General features: G+C 28.9%; 1 long non-coding RNA gene across 1 annotated transcript; it reads right to left on the reverse strand.

Moving 5' to 3' along the window:
* Positions 1 to 4,877: 4,877 nt before the first annotated feature.
* On the reverse strand, positions 4,878 to 6,833 carry LOC105116672 (uncharacterized). Its single transcript, XR_840571.1, has 4 exons — positions 6,678 to 6,833; positions 5,543 to 6,554; positions 5,356 to 5,412; positions 4,878 to 5,221 (listed from the first exon to the last, which is right to left on the reverse strand). It is a non-coding gene; the product is annotated as an uncharacterized LOC105116672 (long non-coding RNA).
* Between the last annotated feature and the right edge of the window lie 2,723 nt (positions 6,834 to 9,556).

The raw sequence follows: 9,556 nt of genomic DNA on the forward strand, positions 1-9,556 counted from the left end.
CTCTTGCTTCCAATCTTGATATCTTGTCATAGTCAATGTTCTTATGAGACTTTGTTTTTCAGGATTTACTAGCAAATGCATTAATGGTTGTTAGGCCTGGTATACGTATTATAGGCTACACAAAGGTTGTGGCCTGTCCTCTCACCCTTTCTTCAGGTTGGATTATTGCAAAAGTTACTATTTAGTATTTGTTGAACACTGATAATTAATTTTAAAACTTATTCTAATAGTATTCAATGTGTTCTATTACATAAAAGAGGATGAGCATAAGCTTTTAATAGAATTTAAAGTTCATGTTTAATGTAATGAAGACATGTATAATTTCACCTTTATAAATATAGAAGTGAGGCCGCTTTTAACAAGAGTTAGGGTTTTTTCTTGTAAATATTCATAAAAATAAAATACTAGCGCATCGCCGTAATAGTGCTAAACAGTTGTAATCCTCTTTAAGAATTTGGATAGTATTATGTCTCTAGTATCTTTTATTCTACAACAAAAATTTTGATTTAATCTGCGGACACCAATAACTTTAGTAAGGTTCAAGTTCTAATACTAATTGAAGATTTAAATTACAAAATACCTTCTTATAAGTATAATTCTATCAAGTGAAAAGACATTCATTACAAACTAATGAGGGATTGTTAATGTAGTTTGTAAATGAATAAAAAAGAAAAAGATGTCTATCCCTCGTTGGAAAAAAACACTCCCTCCTAATGTTAATAAGTTTGGGTTTCTATTATGTAGTAAATTAAGTGAAAGCCATCATGGAATAACTCTTCTAGTGGGCTTCCTAATGCTATTATATGGATATTTATAATATCAAAATATGGCATTTGGCACTTAAGCACTTAGAAACTTAATATATCAATGAGATTAATTTAGTTTTTATTTAATTTTTGTAATTGATTTGGATATTTATGATTATTAAGATAAAACTGAATAGCAATTATTCAATTTAATTTAAGGTATAATTGTTTCTTTAACAATTATATTATTTTATCAACTGTCATAATGTTTAATTAAAAGACATAATGTTTTATTGTTATGTTTCAAGTCTATTAAAACTTATTACTATACAAAAAATAAAATATAACGAAAATAAAACCTCTTTCTATTTTCTGTCTTATCTTCTTATTTTTTTTAGTGGTTTAGAGAGTTTAGTTATATTCTGAAGCTATTGTCTCTATATGGGATAATTAAATACCTTAAAAATAATGTTTTCATGCCTTTAAGTCAACTCCATATTTGTTTTCATCCTAAAAGATTTATAGTGCATTGAACTTAATTGTCCAAGCCTACCCATCTCAACCAAAAAAAATAAAAAGAAAACCTAAAAATAACCAACTTAGATCTACTATCTATATGCTACCCACACCCCATGCTAACACTCATGAATAGAATTCTTAAAAGCACAAACAAATAGACAGAGAGAGAACAAGAGAATCAACTCATTTTTGTTGTCGTAGCCACTAAGTTTCCTCTTATATCACGAATGATTGCTAGACTTGTCTCTTTAGGATGATTACGAAGCCATTATTATTAACCCTGTTCTAGCACTCCTTTAAGCCCCACATGTAGCCTAAAGTGTTATTGTGCTCCTTAGACACACCTCATGCACTCGCTTTATATTTTTTTTCGTAGTAAATTTTTTAATTTATTCTCTTGATTTTTTATCTAGGTAATCAAATCTCTAGTTTCTTAATTATAATTCAATAATTTGTTGATATTTGCATAGATTCATATTTTTATGATATACTTTGATGCTTATTTGTTTATCTAATTGTATCTTACATGAATGTGTGATTTAGATCTAGAAATTAGAGGTTTAATTAAATAATTTTAAGTAGATTTAATAATTGTGTTTATCCATGTTTGCATAAGACTTGCTCTCATGAGGACTTGATATGGCATGTTGTATTTATAGTCTATATCTTTTTTTATTTATTAGTTAGGAGATGAGGTGAAAGATATATTTATAATATAATTTTTATTTTTCTACAAAAACAACTAAGGAACCTTTTGCTCGATAATAAACCTAGCTTTATGCTAGCCTCCTATATAGAAATCAAAATCAGCCACCAAATAAAAGGTCGAGAAACATACGGAGCCCAGCCGACTATTTTTCATGTCTATAAGCTGCATATTATTTCCTCATAATTTGTAGTCCTATATATTGTTTGGAGTTGCCTCTCTTAGTTCTAGAATATGTGACGACTCGTATTTGAATAATGGAGTTTTCTTGATTTTTTTATAGTATTTTTTATTTTTATTATCTTTATTATCTTTTTTTATTTATTTTTCTTTTTCTTTTTGTGCTACTAACAAATTTTTTTGTGCACTTTTTTTAAATGATAGAATTAGGCATTATACTCAATTTTATTTTTAAATACATGTGGATATGGGTTTAAGGCTCATGTCTTTATTGTTTTGGTATTTTATAAATTTTCCTTTAAACTCATGTTTTATTTTTGTGATTTAATATATGAATTTGTACTTAAATCCAAATCCAAAATTATTGTTTAAGGCACCTTTTGTTTTGTGAAAAACAGTTTTTTTTAAGTGATTTCCACGAGTTCTTGAAAAGTAAATTATTTTTTAATATTTGATAATATCATTAAAAATAAATTGAAAAATATTTTACAATACTTGTTTATGTTATGAAAAATAATTTAGAAAATAAGATTTAAGTTTTTTTAATTTTTTTTCTAATTTAATAAAAAATAAAAACCAAATCTAACATATAAAAAAAAAGTTAAAGGAATATGAAATTAAAAAAAATAATCTTATTTCATAAATCATCTCAAATAAAATAAATAACAATCAAAATAATAAAGATCAAATCTGATAGATAAAAAAATTAAAAGATGATAAAATTAAAAAAAATACAATTTTATAAATTATTTCATATAAAATAAATACAATCAATATAATAAAAACCAAATCTAATAGATAAAAAAATTTCAATTAAAAAAAATCAAATAAAAATCAAAAAATAAAAATCAAAGTTGATATATAAATAAAATTAAATCAAATTTTAAAGGGTGATATTAAAAAAAAAATTCAAAACAAAATATATAGTAATCCAATAACTAAGAATCAAGTTCGATATAATAAATAAATAAAAATATATTTTTAATTTTTTTATAACTTCTAAAAGGTTTTTTTCATCCAAAATAAATAAATAAATAAAAATAATTTCTTAAAAACTAAACCAATTTTTTTTTTTATTGCAAGTGTTTTTAGTTAAACTTTTTTAACAATAAATAGACACAAAAAAAATTAAAAATAATTTTCATAAAACAACTTGAATTAATATATATTAATTTCAAAATGAGATTCTAGCCCCAACTTCTATATTTGCCCAATGTCTTTTAGGTGAGCGATTTTTCTGTCTTCAAAGCACCCTATCTAGGATTAGCTTAGTACGGTGCTTGGGCCAGGAAAAGCAGAAAAAAATCTATCACGAAGATGACACAAATACACTCAATGACACATTACAATACTGAGGTTTTTTTTTTTTTTTTTCTATTATTTATCCTTTTACTTTTATAATCAAGTAAAAATATGAAATATGGACGTAGTTTCCATGACATTCATTTTGGGTGTAAACTCAAGTCACTGTCAGTTCACTTATAAGTATATTTGAAAACATGCTGATCACAAAACCGGCTGAGAAAGAGAGATGAATCTCACAGGTGCCTGGAACAAAATTCACCACCCGCTTTCACAAGCATAGTAGGAAAAATGCAACAAAAAATTGAGGCTAACACATGTTTTAATCCTCAAGCTCAATAATCTTTGAGCACAGATGCATCCCCAACTTTCTGGCAAACAACTACGCTGTCATGTGACTTTATTACTCCAGATGCAAGAGCAACCTTTAGAACAGACTCATTTGTACCACTAGTAGATTCCGACTGCAGAGTCGTATCGGAAACCAGTATTCAATGAATGCTACACCCCAGAAAAAGACATCTGTTTGAAAACTAATTTGTACCAATGCTATAACAAATTCAAGACAGGTCCAGGGATCTCATTAAAATCTATCTGCGGCATGAAGTTAAAGTACTCTCAATCACGAGCCTATACCTCTAGTTATAACAAGCCAATTCCAGGTCCAGCACATGCCCTGAGTAAAACCCTAATCTGGTTTCATTCATTCACACCAAGGACTGGGAATAGAAATCCCACCCTGGCACCTGGAGAATTTCAGTTGGGATGAGACCAACCTAGCTGTTATATTGGGATATAGACGATCAAACACAATAACATGATCAGTCCATGTCATGGCATAAGTTGTCAACCTATGCTAGCCACTACAGTTACCATCTACCAAAGACACAATAGATGTTTATCATGCTCATGGAATGAAACCTGAACATGTAAAGACAAATATGCTCTCGTCCTCGAACAAAAGATGTGGCCAAATCAGAATTATTGATGAATAGTGCTTACAGGATGTCTAGGATCAGCGACCATAGGAAAGAGACCTCTGACAATGAGTGATTGCCTTGCCCGGACATTGATATGGAGGTTCATTAACTTTAATGTCAAGAACATGCAAGTCAAAAACAAATTGTGGAATTTTATGATACCCTGTAGCTTTCAAATAAGTTGGAAACATGCAAAGCAAGATAGACATTTCTCAATGTAACAAAACACAGTGGTTAAACAATAATCCTTGATTTCATATTCCTAAATAGCTATTAAAGTGGAATTGCATCAAGGGGATATTGTCTCCTTCGTAATTAAAATAGGAAGCATTGGAGTTGGTCCTAACAGAAGAAAAGAAAAACAAGCCTGCGCTTTAAGTCCAACCACATCAGTTGAAGCTACTATGAGAACGCAAAATCCACAAAATATAAATGTCATAAGCAATGTGAAGTACTTGTCATTTTCCATGCCAGACAGGGGTGGGGTTGACAGGTTGTTTCAAGAAATCAATCCATAAATTTTGTAAGATAATAGGGGCAATCATCATCCCCTCAATTCTTTTTTAAGTCATGAATTGAGTGCCATGTCACATCCAGAAATGAATTTGGGGAAATTATCAAGGGTTGAACAAGCATCTCACAGAAAAATAACCCAACAAACTTCACTAGATCAAGCAAAAAACAATACCTCAAAGGCCCCTCTAAAGCTCCATTTTAATTGATTTGTCTTAAGTCGAGGGATGACAACAGACAGAACTGGTATTGTTGGCCTATACTTGGCAATCAATCTGTAAATGTAATGTATTAAACATTTGCACTCAATCTTTAATATGAAATTCTACATCAGATATTAAAATTCTAGACTGATGCGCACTAGATCAATTGACCACTGAAAAATGAAGATACATAAATAGAAAGATACCTTGCAGCCCTTCCTGAAGAAGTGAAGCATATAATGACCATGCCTCCACCTTGATGGCTGCTCGTACCAAGTTAAGTGAAAAATATTGATCAGAAATGCAATTGAAAACATTGAAATGCTTCAACAATACCTATAAACTGCGCTCACAAAAAAGTCATTAAAGAAAAAGTCATGAAATCAACAATACCGCAGATGACGCAATGGACTCAAGGTGGGTCATTGGCTCTCCAACATATTTGACAGTTTTCTTGAAATACAAGTCTTGATTGAAAACCTTCTCTGCCTGATGGGATGTTACAAAAGAATGAAAAAGGCTACAGGGAACAAAGTGAAGTAATCCAACTATAACTGAAGATACTTTTGCTGCTTTAGTCAAGTATCACGATCAAGCACTGATATAAACATAATGATAACAGGATAAGAGTTTCATGCATTCTATTTTTCAATGTATTCTGCTGATAAATAGAACAGAACTGCAATACTATGTCAATTTTCAAGAATTCACAATAACTAATTCCAAATAAGATATGTCATGATACTAAAGCCCTCACGATATCTAAAACCGATAAGATACACAGAATTTAAGGCATCAAAACATGCATACAACAGTTCAAACAAGAATAATGAAACACAAAAAGATACACAGAATGAAAGTTCAGATAAGTAATTAACTCCATGAGGAACAAAACAAATGAATTTTGTCAAGTTCATGTTGTTGTGCAACTATATTAAATAATCATTACAGGATCCACTCACCTTCCAAGCAACAACTGCAAACACCATAATGTTTTATGAAGTCCATTAACAAAGAAGTATGAATGCAAGAGACCATTTCTTTTATTCAAAGTTCTAACTTCTTGTGTGTCCCCATGGCTACCCAGATTTCTACATAATCAAACATTTCAAACTCACTAAAGCATCATAAAGCACTAAGTTTGATCTGTATTTTTAGAGTGGTAATTTGCATTACATACACCTACCCTTAACCAATAATGGTCCATCAAATAGAAAGACAGAACAATTACTACACCAACAGTATGTTTGCAGAAATGATGAACGAATATATAGAAAAAACCTCAGATAGTCCATCAAAATTGATGGGAAGAACTTCAGAAGAAGCTTCCCGTTGTTGATCTGGAGTCAGAATAACAAAACCATCTGCCAGAAGTGAAATGGGGCTGCCACTTTTTATTAACAACCTGCAACTCAGCTCCCACAGTGTCGAGCCAAAAAAATCATAATAATAAAAAAAAATTCAATCGAAAGCAATAATGAAACTGCAGATCTTAAACTAATCATAATAGTAGCAGTACAATACTTACAGATTTTGATGGCTCCAGAACTGAAGCCATCCTTATAGGCTCCTCCTATAGCAAATGATTTGAATGCATCCTTCTTTCCAAGTTATTAATCACCACTACGCTCCTCTTTAAATCATTAAAGACAAACAAAGATTTCTCCCAAGGAAGGGGGGGTTTGTGGTTTTCTGACCCTCCTAAAGTCGCAATAACAATGTAGACAAAAGACCCGCGCCGCTGTGGATCGTAATTTTTTTTTTAAAATGAATTATTAAAGTTATAAATTATTCAAAAAAACTAATATAGATAAAAAAATGAATACAAACATTTAATCAATAATTATTTACTACGGATTGTAAATTTTTTAAAAAACTTTTTTTTTAAAAAAATTATATAAATTAAAAAATTAGTACAAACATTTAATCAAATAAATCAATAATTATTTATATAAATAAAAAAATTATTAATAATAACAAAAAAAAATAAAAAAAAAATAATATAGATTAAGATATTTAATACGAGTTATTTAACCAATTGTGTTCAATGAATTTATTTATAAAAATTAATATGTAATAAAAATCAACACATATATAAAATTTATTGAATAAAATAAAAAGAAAATAATTATATGTAAGGTTAGTCATATTAAAAATATTTTAAAAAATAACTTTTAAAATTTTAAAAAATAAGTTTAATATATATATATATATATGTATATATAAACACACTCAATATAATAATAAAAAATTGATGTTTCAAGAAGGCTAAATAAACCAAATAAATCACAAAGAGGCGGTATTAATAAAAATATAAATGAAAAAATTATTTTATGTATGCTTATAAGTCCATCCATATGCGTGTAGGTTTCTTTTTTATAAGGTTAATGGGGTGAACAACGTCTTCTTTATCTAAAACAAATGATAAGGCGTCATCTATAATTAGCTAGAATTTTTGTAATCCAAAATATTAAAGAAATACCTTTAGAACCTTATCTCATCAATCCATGACCTTAAAAAGTTATAACCAACCTAAAACAAAAAAAAATTCTAAAGCTCGAATCTGTTTTTATTTTAAGTTTTTTCAAAATAAGAAAATACTTAATCTTAACTTCTTTCATTATATTGAACCATTTAACACAAAAATTGACTATTTTAGTGGTCAGAATCGTTGTCAATGACAACTTTCTCTTTTTAAGTTGGAATCTAGCAAAACCCTTGATATATCATTTATATTTACCCAAAATCCAGCCATTGTGGTGGCAGGAACAAGATGACTCTTATTTTTTCAACCCAAAAACTTATTTTCAACTCGTTTTTAATCCAAAACACCAAGGAAATACCCTTAAAACCTTATCTAACCAATCTATGACCTTCTTGTTTATAAATGTTACATCTATGAGTGAAAGCCATTTTGCTTATATTACCAAGTTGATCTAAAACCTAAAAAATGAGATATAACTAATTTTTTTTCTTTCCATTTTCTATCAGATAGGAAAAGTTATTACATAGAATGTATTTCTCAGTAATTACCTCATAGATCCTACATCCATCTATATGAAGAAGAAATCATGTAAAGAAGAGGATTCTTATTTGTACAAATGGTACTTCGAACTTGCAATCAGCATAAATAAATTAATTATACTTTTTATCTTTTAAGTTATTCTACTAGATCAATTGCTAAAGACTTTGGTCTCTACCTATATATATAATAAGATCTTTTATTATATTCATCTATTCTTTCTTAGTCTACCGACATTACTTTTAAAGTTTAGAGGTAAAATGACATGACGAAAAGATTGATGTCTTTTTCCAAGTGCAGGAGCGTCGAAGTAATAAATAACCCGGCAAGACTGGGGTCGAACCACAGGGAGGTTAATTGTACAAATTATAAACAACAATTATAAATAACAACAATAGTAACAATAACAACAACAATAATAATAGTAGCAATAATAATACTAATAATACTAGTAGTAGTAGTAGTAGTAGTAGTAGTAGTAGTAGTAGTAGTAGTAGTAGTAATAATAATAATAATAATAACAACAACAACAATAAAGAAAAAGAAGAAGAAGAAGAGTTGATGAGAACTTTGAGATGAAAAATTAATGTAAGGATTAAATAATGATAGCAAACAATGTCAAGGTTAGAGGATCCACTAATGATATGTCAAACAAGTATAGTATAAACTCTTATTATTCAATTGGAAGCCACATACAAAGGAGGTTCCAATCATATTATAGATTGTTAACATGATTACATTAGTCATCTTATTCAATTAATGCTAATACTTGTAAATTTCGTCAAGCATTCATGATTATAACTTATGTTAACAACAAATCAAGTTCCTTTCATTGCTCAGGTGTCGGTTATACCATACAGTATGGGCTATGAAAGTGCCAAGCATTTATTGTACCAAGTGTTATACAACATAAATCAAGATTAGTCATTTAACAAGCAAAGTATTAAAGAGTGAACAAGATAACAAATATAAAACATGTTAGTATCAAACATTAAAGTCCATATTAAGTTTATACTATACTTATTCTTACACCATTAGTGTAACCTTTTCACCTTGACATAATAAACTTAGCTAGACATAATGAAAGAAAGAAAAATAGATAAACAAAATAAGAACATAAATAAGATAAAAGTTGACTAAGTAAAGGAAAGGAAATGAAAGGTATAAACTTGATATTAATGAAAACAAAGCATAAACATTACAAAAAATATAAAGAGAGAAAGCAAGAGCATGATTTTGATCTGGACACCAAGATGCCTAAATGCATGGCAAATGCCTCCTTTTATAGGCCAAAATTGGAAACTATTGATTTGATGACTACTTGATGAGTGGGTGACCAACTCTTGACTTGGTGACAATCTTTATCTTCTCTTGTCTGCCCAAAA

The sequence above is a fragment of the Populus euphratica genome, unplaced genomic scaffold, assembly GCF_000495115.2.
Source record: "Populus euphratica unplaced genomic scaffold, PopEup_1.0 scaffold1007.1, whole genome shotgun sequence".
NCBI classification, from domain to species: Eukaryota; Viridiplantae; Streptophyta; class Magnoliopsida; order Malpighiales; family Salicaceae; genus Populus; species Populus euphratica.